This window comes from Tauraco erythrolophus, chromosome 7 (assembly GCF_009769465.1).
Source record: "Tauraco erythrolophus isolate bTauEry1 chromosome 7, bTauEry1.pri, whole genome shotgun sequence".
NCBI classification, from domain to species: domain Eukaryota; kingdom Metazoa; phylum Chordata; class Aves; order Musophagiformes; family Musophagidae; genus Tauraco; species Tauraco erythrolophus.
In genome coordinates, this window is record NC_141471.1 from 44632566 (window position 1) to 44650323 (window position 17758).

Consider the following 17758-nt stretch of genomic DNA (forward strand, 5'->3'; position numbering starts at 1 on the left):
CTACGTTCACACAGACCGGAGATGATGAGTTCAGTTCAGTGGATTTGGGAATTAAGGCAAAGCAGGACACAGTTGGCGATAAAGGAAGAAACATGAGGCCTTTTATTTTTAGTTTTGATTGATGTCTAAACTTAAACATGTATATTTTATATTGAACTACTCAGTCTGGCAGACTCATAATCAACACGGATAGTTACCCAGCAGCTTCCATTTACCTTGCCCACAAGTAATCATTACTTCTAAAATATCAAATAATTTTTGGACACCTAAATATGGATTGAGCTGTTTATCTTGAGCAGCCATTTTATTTAACTTGCAGAAAAAAATATTTTTACCAATCTCATTCTAGCACAGTCACTGATAATCAACATTCCCATAGAAAAATATATGTAAAACCCTACATTATTTTTTTAGTAGTATCAGAACTATTTTAAAATGTGTATTGCATTACAGCGCACTTATTCAGTGTATTATATGGAGTTATAATAGCTCAGCCTCCATCAAGGAAAGTAGAACCAACAGAGGCTATTTGTCTAGAAAAGATGGCAATCTGTTGATTTTGACAGTTTGATTTTGGGATGTGAAAATTTGTGGGATTATTTTTATTCAATATTCCTGGTAAACCTCTTCTTTTAACTCCTAGTATGTACCTGATATGTACTAAGGGTCAATGATTTTATTTAGAGTTTAAAATTTTTTCAAGCTCCTCTCTTTGAACTGAAGCTACTAATACAGTAGAAGTTCAACATGTAGCAAAGGTAGTGTGACTGAAGTTAAAAAGGCTTTCCAGAAGTATTCTGAGTTGTTGGCTGTGTATCTGATTGTGGATGCTCACTTTTAGTTCTATGTAGGCAGGCAGTGCCCTGATCCAGTCTTTGTTATGACATATCACTGTCTGGATTTAGAGGTGGAGGGGTTGTGGGTTTTGTTTTGTTCTTTTCATTAAAGACATCTTTACCACTATCTGCTGTAGAAATATGGATATCTCAGAGGCCTGAGGATATTTTGAAATGATCTGTGGGAGCCTGATAATCTTGTATTTGTTTAAAACTCTGATTTACCCAGAGAATCTCATGAGGTGTAACAGCACCTTCACCTTCCTTCTCAGATCAACTCTACATATGGACTAGAAAGGTATTTTCAAATACTCTGGATAAGGAAAGGCTCTGATGATTGATTCCAATATATCATACTCTGAATTCAAAGCTACAAGTTTCAGTGAGCTTGCCTTTTTGCAACCATTTTTCTTACCAACAACAACAAAAATAGATATAGCTCTTTAAACATATATGCATGATCCATTAAACTACCTAAAACCTGCAAGGAGATCCTTGTGGTCTTGGATTTAAATCCAGAGGAACTATGCCTCAGCGCAAGAATACTTATCATACAGATGAGACAAAAAGACACATAACTGAGAACAGAAAGCAGATTTCCAAAAAGTTCCTAAATCTAAGCTAAACTTTTGGCCCCACTGAAAGAAATAATAGTGAGTCACAGATTTCATCGTTAGAGCTTCATTATCATATGCATAAAACCAGAGCAATAATACAAATAAATATTTTTTTTACCTACCCTGATAAAATCCCACAATTACTGGAAATATTTTTTTTTCAGAATTAATATAAATCATCAAAATTTTTTTGATTACAGGGGAGCTTGTAATCTCATTTACCTCAGAGCAGAAGAAGAACGGAGAAAGCAGAAATGAAAAGAAAGAGAACGAAGCTGTAGTAGTTCCCACCTAAGCAGTACCCTTCAATTGTAGACACCCCTTTTCATCTCCTTCCCGACTGCAGCTGAATGAAGCTGTTTCCAGTTTTATGTTGCTTTAACAGTAGTTACTATCATGTCATTATCTAATTTCAAAATTTTACAATAATATAAAGCTGTATTTGTTCTAAACTATTAGGCCTACTTCTCATTTTAGTTATAATGACAAAACAGAAATTATATCAGAAAAAAATGAAGTTAATACAAGATAGAGGTAGATCACAGCCAAATAGACTTATGCATCATCATACTAAATAAAATTAAAGAAATTATGCAGGTATAATCTCCCTCTTTACTATAAAATAAAAGACAAAGCAACCAACAGAAAAGTTTTTCCTAACTCCTAACATTGCAGATAACAATGGAGGAAAAAAATAGACACCACGTTTTTCAGAAAAGCATTTTCCTTTTTTTCTGCTGAGATACACTCGATCCCAAATCCTCAATATATTTGTACAATGATTCATTGCCTCCATCAAAATGCCAAGGTGGGTTCATTCTAATCAAGGATGTCTCCCTGTTTTACTCACATTTATTTCTATCTACAGTAAACACAATCAATAATAATTGATTCCTGATTATTTTAATTTGGACTTTGAAAACTTGATGCTTTAGTTTTAATTTTTCAATTAAAATACATTATCCACCATGTTCTACATTAGTTTACAATAAAGACGTATTTTTGAGGCAGACTCACCACAGAAGTCCTCATCAACAAGTCCTCCAAACTTCAGAAGAAAACAGAAGCTGATTAGGTGTAAAAATTGGATACCTTAGTGGAACGTTCTAAAAGATGTGCATGCGAGATGTGCAACAAAAACCTATAAAGAGTCAATATGAGACCTGTACTTTGATACATTTCAGGTGCTTGTTTAAAATCAGTGTTTGTCACGGTGAGCAATTCTGTGGTGAATGTTGAGATAAAAATCACAATAACAGCAGTGATCACAGCTGCAAGTAAGTTTGAAAAAGAAACAATGAAAAATCCACTCTCTGAATCGATACAACTGATAATGTAGACTTATACTTTTTTCATATTGACTGAAAGCTTGGAGTATGCTGACCTAGGTCTGAACCCACTGCCATGCCATCTATATGTACCATGTGCTCTGAAAACTAATTGGTTGATGGACTTACGCACGGAGGCGTGAAAAACTTTGTAATGCTCAGTCACAGCAGGATAAGACCAGAAGAAGACATTAACAGGGACTGAAGAGGAAGATGACATGGTAACAAGAGTGAAGTAATGCATGTCCTTGTAGACATAAAGGACTAGGAAGACTAAGTAAGCAAGAGCCGTTTTTCCTTTTTCACTGTCAAGGAACAATCCTCACATATTTTCCTAGCTTTTGTCAAAACCAGGTTCTATTTTTTTACTTATTACAAGTAAGAGAGAACACAGTAACAGTTCCATATGACAGAGATGAATGCAGTATAAATGCCTAAAGTGTAGTCACTTTTCCTTCCATATGTTATTTACATTTTCTTTTGTTTTATTTTGGTTAAAGATGGAAGAGAAATTTTTGCTGTTGTTTTAAAGAACCAACTGCATGTTTTACCATGATTTTCACTTCTAACAGCAATAATTTTACTAAATTCCATTTGCTGTCAGTTAATTCCAGCATGTTCCCAAATCCATTCAAAAACCATCCTTTTGTTAAGACTTTATAGCCATTGCACAGTTTGCTGCACTTAATAGTACCTCCACTATTACCACAGCTCCTCTTGTTCAGCTGGGGCATTCAGTTAAGGATGAAGTGGAATATTACTTTAGTAAATCAATTTTTTACACAAACATATCATAAACATCTCTATTATAAAGAAACCACTGTCTGTACAACCACACAATTCATGACTTGCATTCTACAATTGACAAGTTTGGTATGTAGTTAGCAAGCAAACACTAAATATTTGCATAGTAGTTCTTTGAACAGTATCATCAGTTGGTTTGGTGACTTCTCCATCCTGATAAACCATGATCTGCTCTTCAAAATTACATTGGCCATGTGGTTGTTAGACTGCTATAGCAATACTATAAACCATGCATGACATAATCAATACAAAACACTGCAGTGTGCCTTCTCAGCAACAGTGTATCAGGTGCATCAAACCTATCCTCCACCCCTTGTTTTGGTTTGCCACTGAATATCAAAAGTTAGGGCATTCGTTTGCTGACACAAAGAGCATCAATATGAAAAGATGGCCTAATGCAGACAGATGATCATTGACAACAATTTTCTGCTTGGCTCAACAGAGCTTTCAACAATCAGGAAAATCTTATCTGCACAGATGATGCAGATTTTGCAGTGTCCATTTCACAAATTCTTGAGAAACTACAGATCATCAAAAACCTCATGTCTGTCTATTTAACTTAGATTGTATATTTTTTAGCTTCCCAATATAACCCTTTCAAAATAAAGCCACCTTACTGAACACACTGCTGCCTCTCTGAGTCCAAGAACAAATACGACAGACATTAGTCATTTGCACACTGCTTAACACACTGATGGAAGGCACATGGATACAATGGTAAAAACTACGAAGAAGAGAACAGAATACTTCAGTATGGATATAATTGACTGGAGGTGCATTAGCATTGTAGAATGTAGGAACAGAGAAACCTCTGTAAAGGTTAGCTGAGTGTAACGTACTAACAGTCATTGAAATTAAAAGCACTCATAGTTCCTGTAAAGCATATGGTCTTTATACTGAATTGTTATAAATACCACAGTACAATATACACTACTTTTGCAAAACAAATGTGAAGTACTTTGGAAACTGTTAAAATAATTAAAATCTACAGCAAACACATTTGTCTAAAATTTACATTTAAAACCAAATGAGAATGATGAGCTGGAAGATGCTAAAAACTGAGAATCTAAAAACTGAGTCAGTAAGGATGAAATTTGTTAGTGTTCTCCTACAAATCTCAAAGCCTCTTATAAGAACAGTGAATATGGAAGCTCTGACAGTGCTAAATATGGACAGCACAAACCAGAGAACTCCAAACAGGGGCAGCACTGAAAACAAAACACTATAAGGCATGCAGACGGACACTGACGTTCTAGCTGATAGCCCCAGTCTGCACGTATTGTAGGAACTGCTATTCCCACTTTAAATTTTTGCTTGCTAAAATAAAGGCTGCTTCTTTCACATTTTGATGAACTGGAAAGTTAAGTTCATTGAGCGCCATACGTACCTAACTGATTAAACCTTGAGATGGGCTGCAGGACTGCAAATCTTTAACAATAAAGCATATCGGCACAGATCAGGAGGTTTACACAGGCTTAGGGTGGACCATCTTGCTGTGTGCAGTGGTGAGTTCTGAGACTTTGAGGAATTCCCATCCAAATTCCCCTACACTAAAGCAGACAATGGAGATCATAGCAACATGAAAGAGAAGGGGAAATATTACGTCCTTAAAACATCAGAGGTGCTAGAAGGAAATTGTCTTCAGATACTATTGGTAAAGTGGCTGTTTTAATACTCACAAAGCTCACACTTCAGGAGAAGGGAGACAGGCACCCAAGTGGGTAGGATAGGAGGAATGTTAAAAGGCTTCCCACTGGCTCAACCATTTCCAGTTTGCAAGACGGTTTTTGTTTTGTTCAGTGTTTTTTTTTTTTTTTTAACACTACAGTTCTGCTGGCAGCCATTTCAACAGCTTGTCTTTGGCTGTGAGAAAGACAGCTTCTCTTTCCATGGGATCAAAAAATATAAAAAGAACAACCAAACATACTGTAAAAATACAGCTAATACAGTATGCAACAACCAACATACTGTAAAATATAGCATTATTAAATTAAAACAATAACTGATCTTTCCTTCCTCTGTGTGAAGGAAGACGTGCCTTTTGAATTTTGTAGCTAAGTGCACGACTAAAGAAAGACATTCTTCCAAAGAAGGGGAAAACCAAAATATTTACACACAGTATATAAACCCTCAATAAGCTTTTTTCCTTATTTTGTTGAATAAGAAGGAGGTTGCTAAGCTTTTTTTTTGGTTTTGAAATGCATGTCAGTAATTCTATCATCATTTTTATTAGCTGCAGAATAGGTTAAGAGAAGATATTTTATTTATTGGTTCCCTCTGCAGTGATGCTGCAAGATGAGAATTCCATTTCTTCTCACCCAACTACTTCAGTATTGTTATTTTTAAAGAAATGGGGTACTGCTATCTCAAACCAGTGTACAGAGCTTTAATTTCACAATATCAAACATAGCCTTCCAAACTAGCAAATACATCTATGCTACCAATATCTGTGTAATTTGATACGCTTACACATTTTTATTTTCTGTCTCAGTAATGTTTCATTTCACTAGCTCATTGCCATAGGCTACAAACAACTCTCACTCCCTGAAATGTCATACATAATTAATACATGGTAAATTTTAAAAGAGAAAGTTCTTCAGACTTATTGAACAGGGCATTTCTTTCACTTTCTGTCCTATGGTATTGTGTAATGTTGATGCAAATCATTCTATTTTCAAAGTAGCCATATTTGGATGGTCAGTGAAAATCTCCTACACCACGTTGGTGATATTCTCAAACCTTTGGTTGTATAAACATAAGCATAAAAGTTCAGCTAAATATACTGGCCTAATTTACATGGTGATTCACTGACTGCAAGTGCAACTTATATAGTATATAAATGTACAGATACTTTTGGCTATATAATGTCTGTAAACTCGTTCACTAAACAATTAAAAAAATCTAGCCTATACATTCTGTAAATATTTTTAGTGTCTGTAGAGAAATGCAGCACCATATACTTGGAAAATACATTTTCATTATGTAGTGCTTATACCTAGGAGCTGTGATTCCTGGACTCTTCAAGCCAAATGCCACTCAGAAAAAAGTTTCTGCTCCCCTTGTCTCTGCTTCACTTACTACAAATGCTGTGTAGCTATCCATATGATACCTTTGGACCAACAGCATGTGTACATGGATACAGGTTGTTGCCACAAATGATGTTTACCTACACAATTGTTTGCAGATTTAGCAGCACAGTCAGTTGAAAGAAGTAAAGCAGCCCTAGCTCTGAACACCTCATCCCATCCAACTTCTTTCAGAAGCAGAAACTCAACCACAATGATGACTAACTAAAACATTGCAGTACCGGTGGAAAGAGCGCTGCACATCCTTCCTCTTCATTTCATTTTGCCATCCTCAGTTTTAACTTCGTTCCTTCATTTTTGCTTTCCTATTATTTCCTAGTATTTATTGCAGTCCTTTAACACCAACTAAAATGTGACACTTAGGCCTAAATATTCTGCTTACATGAGATAACGATGGTTATCAAACCCGCCAGTGTCTTGTAGAAAGATGCTAATGATATTATATGGGCTATAGGATTTAGATAATTGAAGTAAGAAAAATGGAATGAAGCAGACTCATCTCCGAACACAATTCTGTAATTGTTAACACACGATACGTTTAGGTTTTGTTTATGTGTGGACACAATGAATCTGTTCCAGCATACCATTGTAAATCTGTTGCACTACCAAGAAAAAAGTGGCTAGTAATCTCACATCTTTTTGGCACGTTTTATGGGCATGTCCGCGTGCTCTTGGCTGCCAGGTTCAAGCTCCCAAAGCCAAATGGCTAAAGCCAATCGTGCTCACACCGTCATCCCGCATTCATTCGCAACTGATGCCTGTTGCGTTCAACTCACTTTAACAGGCATGTGGGGCTCATCTGCTTTTGCATTGGCCTTTCCAGGATTAAACGTGAGATGATTCTTGTGCATTTCACACGTCTTATGATTTCCCAGCACACTCTGAGAATCTCCCTGGCACGTCAGTTCTTGGCTGGTGCAGGCAGGACTGAACTCGCTGCACAAGCAAACTGCATGACAGAGCTGATGAAGTCTGGGATGTGAATAAGAAGCTTCAGGATGATGTGGCTCCCCTGCCTTGAAGCTGACATCCCTGGAGTTACAGGACAGAGCATTTCTTTGCTCTTTACTCTAATCATGCTAGGTCTAGGCACAGTCCCAGCAAGGAGGGTACTTTCGCATTTGTCTAGATCTAGATAGACTCCTGAGACTTGCATGATAGGCTCAGATGGCCCACGACAGACCTACTGAACTGCCTCTTCAAGTTTTAAGTGAACCACAAATTCTGAGCAACTATCATGTATGCTCCACATTTCCAGTCAAAGCTTTCTTGTGCGGGAGCCAGCTGTTTTGCACCAAAGAGGAGGCTGAATGTGAGCAAACAGTGGGTACTTCTGGGATCTAGAATCAAATGTGTGAGCTTGCAACCTGCGTCACCGTGAGAGCACAGAGTGCTGCACTAAGTGTAGGCTAGTTCTCACTCTCAAAGAATTTACCTCTGTTTCCATGACTGGGTTCCATTAACAGAGTTACAGCCAAGAATCAAACCAAATGTCCAGCCAGGCCACTTTTGTCACTCATTCAACTTGCATATCATCCTTTTACCTTGGCAAACACATTTAACAACCAGTTATGCATCGTGGTTTAAAAGTGACAGCTTCAGCATACATTTTAATGCCATATATCCTGCACATTTACCACACGAATCACCACAAAACATGCATTGTAGTCCATGTAATTTTCTACAGTTCATACAGGAATTGTAAAAGCCAAGACACAGTGTCGTGGGTTAGGTTGAACTGCCCCCCCCACACACAGCCGGTCACTCTCCCTCCCCCACCCCCAGGAATGAGGGAGAGAATTAAGGGATAAACGTGAAACCCGTGGGTTGAGATAAGAGTGATTTAATACAGATGATTTAATACAATGTAGGTGCTCACCACCCCCTCGTATGCGAAGCCCGTCTCGTCCCGAAACTGCAATCCCGGACGAACGCAAGGCCCCGAAATAGAGAGGGGCAGAGAGGGAGAGAGATAGTACTCCGAGAGTGGGAGTACTGGGAGAGAGAGAGGAAAGAAAAAAAAGAAAGAAAAGCAATAGAGCGAAAAACACAGCAAGCGCAAAAGAGCAAAAGCGGCAAAAGCCAAAGCGCAAAAGCCCTTCTTCCCGGCTGACCCTCACTTTTATACTGGGCATGACGCTGCATGATATGGAATACTAATTGACCAATTTGGCCTCAATCTTAAGTTCGCCACAAATCACAAGGGGAATCGTGTCCCCCTTGTCCCAGCTACGCTCCCCCCTTATCCCGCCGTGCTTCTGCACTCCTGCACACTGAAAAGTCCTTGGAGTTTCACATCCAACCACAAACATCAACTTGCTATCAGCATTCTTCTCAGAGCGAGCCTCTGAGTAAAACCAAAACACGGAGCTCTTCTAGCTGTTAAAAAAAAAAGAGCTAACACTGTCCCAGCTAAAACTGGAACACACAGCTAGTGGCTAATTGAGAGAGTGGGGCAGGTGGCAGAAGAAGTAATTTAAAGTAGCAACTAAAAGAGTTTTAATTAATTATAACTGTCATCAAACTTGTGCTTAAGGAGACTATGCTCGTTCAGTTAATAAAAATTCATAATATTAGATAATATTAGACCTACCACAAACCAGCATTTATTTTCTTATACGAAATCTGTTTTACCCAATGGCTGCCCTATTAAAATTCTGTATCTTAATGCTTCATAGTAATTCACAAATCATTTAATTGACAACACTCTAACATCCAACGACAATGTATAATAATGCTCAATGTTTTGGGTCTCAGTGTTTCACTGTCAACCATCTGTGTGTTACTTATTAAATGGAATAAGTAAAAGTGTTTCTTTTTCACATTGAGAGTGGTATTTGAGACTCTCAAATAGCATCATCAGTTAGATGTTTAAAGCCTCCTGATAGTCCAAGCCCAGCATTTATTCTTCTCCAGAAGAAGGTTTTTAACAGAATTAACATAATAAGGTTTCTACAACTGCACTTCAAAAAAACTCTTTTATTATTTTTTTAGGGTGAAACAAGATATAATTACACCATTCTACTAATGTCTGATGATACGTTTGTTTCTTGAAGTGAACTATTTTTGGAAATTATTCTTTTTCTGTGACCAATTGTTTCACTGCAAACACACATCTGACTAGTTGTACCATGTTTTTAGAGGTCCATTTTAAATTACTGAGCCACTTGGCATCATAATTAGAAGAGAAAGACATTTTTGTGCCTTTAACTAGATAAATTCGCTCTGGTTTTGACCTAGGTAAAGATGATAATTTATAGTCCAGCTTGCTTATATGAATGGTTAATAAAATAAAAATTGTCCCTTCCCTTGTTATAATGAAATTATATTCTCTAAATAATTTATCTTCTGCCTGGATTGCCTAATCACAGAAAGCCACTTTGTACCACAAAATCAGCGTGTAGTAGGAAACTCCCCCTGTGGTAGGGCACATCCCCTGGTGCCTCCTAAACCAGTTGCCCTATATTTACTCAAAGCAGAGAAAGATGTCAGAGAGGTTCCAGCACTTGTGACATGGGCAAGCGTGATAACAAGGGAGCAGAATAACCAGGGTCTGTTACAGAGCAGGAGCTTTTACAGACTTCACTTTCCCTCCTGGTAGAAACTAGAACAAAAGGCTTCTTATGCTAAGTACTACCATTCTACACTAACTCCAGCTGACATTTACATACAGGGAAGAATAGAGGTCTGTATCACAAGTTTTGAAATTTCTCTGTGTAACAAGCATCCAAATACACTGACTGCTTCTGCCATGTTTCATATAGATACTATTATTGCATCCAGCCAAATATTTCTTTAAAGCCAGTTCAAGTATCTTTTTATTAGTTTTTCTGGTTTTCACCTTTTCAGTGTTAAATGGTGAGAAAAGAAGAATCAATAGAAAACTTTCCAACCATCACAGAAGTGTTTGTCTTCAGCAAAAAGATAAAGCAAAGTGCATATTTTGGCAAAATAACGGATCTCAGGCACAGTAAGAAGCACAAGTATGTTTTCTAAAAGTCACATGCACAGGGTAGGATCACACTGTCACTGAGATATATTCATAAGTCAACTGGAAACACAAGCAGATCTTTTCATTTACAAAAAGTTCAGAGCTGAGAATAATTTATTTAATATTTGTATGTTGCTTATTGAACATAATTTGTCAATGTTTCTTTTTCTCAGACATTCCCAATGCACCCTTCAGCTCACTGCATTATGATATCCAGGGCATGCACCGTGTTCATATCTCTTACACAGTTTCCAATTAAATGATGCATTTTACTGAACAGTGCCTTTATCTAAGAAAACTTAGTCAAATCTGCAAAAGCTTGTCAGCATTTCCGAGGAAATTGCTCCTACTAATCTTAGAGTCTTAAAGTCTGAGATGATTTGGCATTGTTTTGCTTCATCTAGAGACTGAAAGATTGTTTCACCTGAGCATACAAAACAATCTAATTTGTGCAGGTGAAGAAATTACTTAGAGTTCTAAATTTGAAATACAATGAAAGCAACACAGCTGAGATAGGGAAGCGTTAGCTTCCCAGAATACCAAAGTAAAAGTTTAGTTCTCCAAAATATACTCAAGGGAAGGTAAAGCCTAATATAGAATTCAGAAGAGCTTCATTATTTTTCAAACAATCACACCAACAGACCCTAAATAGAGCTATTTCAAGAGGCCAAAATAAGGCAGCATTATCAAAATCACGAAAATTGATAAATAAAAGCATACAAAATGCAATCCCATCTCCTCCTACATTTTCTTCTGCACAAAGAAACAGAAATCATAACCCCAAATGATCTTTTTTTACCCTGTTTGGGTGAAATTCCAAAAGAGCACACAACAGAAACCCCAGGGACAAGTCCTTTCAAAAGAATATAGGCAGAGTTGAGTAACTTGAGCACAGTTGACACTGCTTTACTGAGGTAGGAGGGCAGCTGAGATTGCAGTCTCTGAAGGTGAACCTGGGAAGGGTTTTGCTGAGGTGAGTAGAGATGACATAGCTATGTTTGGCACTTTAAAGAAAATAAATATAAATATGAGGAAGAAGCCCCACATTTCAAAATCAGAGATTAGTAATTCATTATATGCAATTTTTCCAGCCTAAGTTGCATAATATCTCTAAATTGAAAGAAAACTGCTACTGCTGTCACAATGAGTCATTTTTGTTTATTTTCAGACAACCAAGTGATCTCAGCTAGGAAAATAAATTTAAAAATTAACAGATTTTTATTCTCCTTTTTAACTTACACTGGAAGCCATCAGAAAGTACGTTCAGTAGTTTTCCACATCAACTGAATAGTTTTGAACATTAAGTAGATAATACAATTCCAGTTGCTGCCTCTCCTTTAATGACAGCAGCCATTTAAGCAAAAACGCAGTGTGTTTTTATCTATCTGACCTGTGCTGTTATCCTGATTATGGTAGGTACCAGTAATCGGTTTGGGTGAAGGAAGTGACCGAAACACGGTATGATACAACAAGCACCAACACGTAAGACAACGTACACCACAGCGGAGAGATCACCGCTACCAGCAGGGGCAGCCTCTGGAAAAGCCCATTTAAAGCTGACTGCGACATGCTCAGGTAACTGACTACATATGTACCTCAGAACATCTTTATTGCAGAACTCACGGCCCCATTTCCACACTTCAGAAAAGTTGCATTACTAATATTCTGAAATAAAGTCTTTTTGAGAAAAAACAATATTCACTGGCAATAAGACAGGAATAATGGTTTTTTATTCCATTACTTTAGAACGAAAGGGTCCAAAATAATAACTCATCTCAAGTCCAACCTTCTGTAATCCCTTTTGTGAAGAAATACACCAACAAACAGAGTATTTCAACCAAAGAGAAATTTAACACAATTTGCACACACACAAAAAATCAGGCCTAGAGAAATTATTAAGGGAAAAGAAATGAGCAACTAAATTACTTACATCAGCATGCCTTTTTGTCCCTTTCCTAATTCAATTACATTTAATAGAGATACAACATTTAACAGTCTCCCCATTTAATTATTCCTCAACATCAGTCAGCATCATCCACTCAAATCCACATTTTTCCCTTTTGTCTCAGACAATCAGCATTCACCTAGGGCTTCTACTAGCTACAACACAACATGCATATAGATTGTTTGAGGTGGGATTCAATCTCACTACATAACTTCTATAACACCTTGATGAAAAAAAGCCAAAGGAGGTTTTATTTTTCCCCCATGGAAAACATAAATAATTCTTATTTCTCAGTAGCTCCATTGACTATCTTTGGTCAAATTCATGTAGGTTACAAGGAATAAAAGAAATAGCTCTGCACATAAAATTTTCATAGTTCAAAAGCATCTCATGTTTAAGACGCTATTGAGGCTATGAAGTCTGCAGTTTGTGGGAATTGTGGTTATTTAGCTAATTGAAATCAAAGATATGTGAGAAAAATGTGCAAAATGTCAATAAGAGAGCATTTATATTTCTTCTGCTACAGTCAGTAAATATTTTTCTTAAAATGTGATAAAGAAAATTCAAGTGTCCTCTGAAGAGTTACTGCACTATTCAGAGACTGAACTCAATTTTTAATGTGTGAAAAAGAAGGATTATAATTTTGCTTTAAAAGCAAGTATCAACAGAATTTAATTATGGAATTACTTGTGATGCTTCACTGATACTGAGTGTGCCATATAAAGCAAAATAAAAGACTTTCTCACAAGTAAAGAACATTATTAATCTCTCCAGCTTGAATCTCGCACAAAAATATTCTTGCTATCTCTTACGCAGCTGTTGCTGATTTATTAATCTTTATGTAGAATATATTATCTATCATAATAGCTGTGCTCTCAAAAACTCATAAACCATAAGTTTTACGAGCGATGGTTCAGGAAAAACCCAGATACAAGGAAAATCATTGATACAAAGCAAATAACCTAACATTCACATTAATTCAGCTTCACTATTTAGTAAACCGAATTATAAACTATAATAAATAAACCTCAATTATTGCAGGAGATATTACCAAACCATTTGGTATTATCCTGCTGTATTTGTTCATCATTGACCCAGAATTCAGTAAATGCTGCAGCAAGTCACGTAAAAGGGCCAATGGCTATCGGCCACATAGGTAGCCTGCTGTGAAAAGTTAGTGCCAAGAGCTTACTCTCCTGTGTGTAGGACACCTGTGGGTGAATCTTCTATCACACCAAAAGCTGCTAGCTGGCAATCAAGTTCAAACACCTGATCACTAGATACACATGTATTTTGCTGGTCCATCTGCAGCACAGAACACGTGCCAGAAGTTTCACTAAAGGTGAATAAGAAAGGAGCAGTGTAAAGTGTATCCTATGTTTGGGAAACACTTTGTTCATAGATCTGCACTACATATTTTATTATTTTTCTTATTCACTCTCAAAATGCACCACCGGCAGTGAAAACATCAGGTTTTCAGTTATGGCCAAAGGGATCTATAAGACATTAGAATTATATTTTCGGGACTACTGTTGTTGTACTGTAATCTTTTTCCAAAGCCCTCAAAATTTCACATTAAGAGAAACATTTGAAAAAAACAAAGTAAATAAATCCCTGATTCATAAATACTAAATCTGTCAGAACACGTTCAAAAATCAGATCACTGGTAGTAAATGTGAACTTCCTGGTACACATGGGTGAAAGGAGATCTAACGCAGGATGGGATAAAGAACTGCCAGTCTTGTTAAAAACGAGGATTAATCTTAACCTCACTGAAGATAATGGGACTTTCCATTAACTTCTACAGTCTTTGGATCAGGTCCTGTAGTTTATTTTTCTCTCTCCTTTTATCTTCCCTCCCTTTCAGATTTGTTTTTCTCCTTTATGTGTTACAAGAGCAGTACTGAGAGCTGAAATGGACAATGCTTAGCTGGCAGTCATTCTCTGGTAATTAGACTGAGCCTCAAACACCTGACCTGCACATCTATGGATATCAAGCACGTCTGAGTGCCCAATTACCCAGGAGTATTAAGAAACAGGTTTGGAGGATGGGCAAATGATTTGATTCTTAAACTCTTCTCTAGTCGACGCTGTACATGCTTCTTCTTTAGCACAGCCTAGAAGACCCAAAGAGAGATCGGAGGTCAAATCCTGTCTGAACCATCACATATTGTGAACAATTTCTTCATACTGTTCAGGATCTTTGACCTTTAGAAAGTCTACAGCATTCATAATTATATCTAAAGCAGCTTTGATGGTGTCTTCCTCTATAATGGATTCACAGACATGAATAATACTCCTTAATTTTCAAGTATTTCTTTTTCAAATTAATATTGCAAAGAGAAAAACCCTTATCTTGTTAAGAAGAAGAGTTTTTCAGTTTGTAGCTCTTGCATACGATGATACAGTTTGGTGGCCTCTCTTGTTAAAAATGTTCTAGTACCCATCTAATGCCCACTTATTTATGGATTTTAGTCTAAAAGCCCTTTTTTGCCAGTTTTCTTCACAAGCACTTATCTCAACATCCTCATTAGATGGTTTTTCTCTTTTCTTTTTTTCAAGGCCTATCCATGCCCTTGGTACTTTCTTTTGTTCCATTCTGCAAAAGGAATGGCTTTAAAGGATCTCTCTCCACCAGTTTCAACTTTTTTCCTTTGTAATTAGCCTTATTTGAGGAGCAGAGAAGTAGAAGACCAGAGAGGAATAATAATAATAAAAAACCCTGGTGAACAAAGGAGATGATGTTCTTTACTTCAATCATATGCTGTATAGCCTGAGTCAAAGAACTTGCACATCTTTTTTTTTTTTTTTTTTTAAATCTGACTCATATGGCGCATGCAAGCCTGCTGAGAGAAAATTTAGAAGCTAAAGAAAAGGAATGTTTTATTCAGCTGGTTACTGCTATTACCAAGAACCTATTTAAATGTTATAATTAAAGAAATCTTTTGCATATTGTAATTTGGAATGGAAAGATGTGTTTGCCATCATCTGCTGAGAAGGACTATATTGATAATATTAATACACAAGTATGTGAAAAAGAAAGAATATATTTATGATGATAATGGGCAAGTGTATGAATATGCATATTTGAAAAAGACGCAGTGAAATAATGCATCTGAACTAGAATGGAACTTGAATATGAATTACTGTAGAATAACGTCTGGAACTACTCGTATCATAACTAACTCTGGTGTCAGGCTGTTCAAAACACTGGGGAGAATAATTTCTTTGGTATTTTCTTTCAAACTGAAATAAATACCCAACACATATTGGCACTCCTGATAAATCTTAAAATTCTAGAATGCATTTCAGCATACACAGTATGGGTGGAAATACAGAAATCTGAATGCATAGTGGTTCTGAAATTCACTTGTGAATGGTTCAGAAGAGCTATGAACAAGAAAAAAAAAAACATGGGTGCCTTTACTTACGAAGAAAGTGATTGGATTTGTATTCTAACTTTTTACAAACTCTTTAAAAAACAAACATTTGTACCTTGAATATCAGGTCTTGAATTTCTAGGTTTTGTTTGCTGTTTTTGTCTTTTTCCCTTCTTGATCTACTGTTCTTGCAAGACTAGAAATGTAAATGAAGGAACATTTACCATCTGAAACGAAAGGATATCTGAAATTTTTAAAAGATAGAACTCTGCTCCAAAAAAACTTGCAAGCATTTCAATTAAGAAGATGTATAGAATAATTTTTGCTATTGGAAGTATACAACCATGAAATTCTTATTTTTTTATATATTTGTGAATTACATAAGTAATTACATAAGTACTAATATCACTCTGAATACATATATGAAATGTACTTTGCCACTGAAAAGTAGATAACTTTTATATACTTGATGACTAAGTTTGTGTCTTGTGTTGACTGTCTTGATTTTATGTTCACTCTAAAATAAGTTCAGCTAAAGCTGTTATAAGATTATCTAATATTTATTATAAAAGAAGGAACATACAGGTAAAGCCTTGATTATTTATTTTTTGTTTATATGTCTAACTTTTAATAATTTTACAGTTATCCAAGTTAAACTAATTTTGATAGGTACACAGTTCAGGTAAACATTTATATAATTGGGATACTTCTGTGAGTTTTACTCATGCTACAAGACCTTTTTGAATCTGCAAAATTGAACGGAAAATAGACATTCCAGAAAGACTATAGATCATTTGTTCTGCTGCTTATGTCAGAAGAATCACCTTTTTTGCCACTTATTCTTTTTAGTTCTAGACAGAATTCTATTGAAAATAAAACAGTAGGTATCATTTGAGAATTATCACTCTAGGCTTTTGAACTTTAAAAAATATTTAAGTTGAGTTTGAACTTTGGACAGTCCAGTCATTTGTATCTAAATAGGGTCACTTTTCCTCATTTCGCATATTGTGAATCCAACAGCCCACTGGCATTCTATATATCAAGATGTGTAGCCTCACACTTGCAAAATGGGGGACAATTCATTAGTTTGCGTGCTGCTACAAACTGCAAGTCTGAAGTGGTTAAATCTCACTTCGTTTATCTCTGTAGCTAGTCAGATAACTTTCTGTGGTCTCTACTCATTCACAGAATTGTCTCAGCTAATGCAAATGCATTATGTAATCCATACTCATGACAGAACTCTCAGATTTAGAAGTTTGTGGCCTGCAATATTTAAAGAATACGTCTGTCAGTATTTTACTATACTGCATGCCTAAGACTCAGATACACTATATTTTATCAAGTGTTGGGCCCGGCCCTCTTCAACATCTTTGTCGGTGACGTGGACAGTGGCATGGAGTGCACCCTCAGCAAGTTCGCCGATGACACCAAGCTGTGTGGTGCCGTTGACACGCTGGAAGGGAGGGATGCCATCCAGAGGGACCTCGACAGGCTGGAGAGGTGGGCCCGTGACAACCTCATGAAGTGCAAGGTCCTACATCTGGGTCGTGGCAATCCCAGGCACAAATACAGACTGGGCAGAGAATGGATCGAGAGCAGCCCTGAGGAGAAGGACTTGGGAGTACTGGTGGATGAGAAGCTCAGTATGAGCCGGCAATGTGCTCTTGCGGCCCAGAAGGCCAACCGCGTCCTGGGCTGCATCAAGAGGATCGTGGCCAGCAGGTCAAGAGAGGTGATTCTCCCCCTCTACTCTATCCTTGTGAGACCTCAC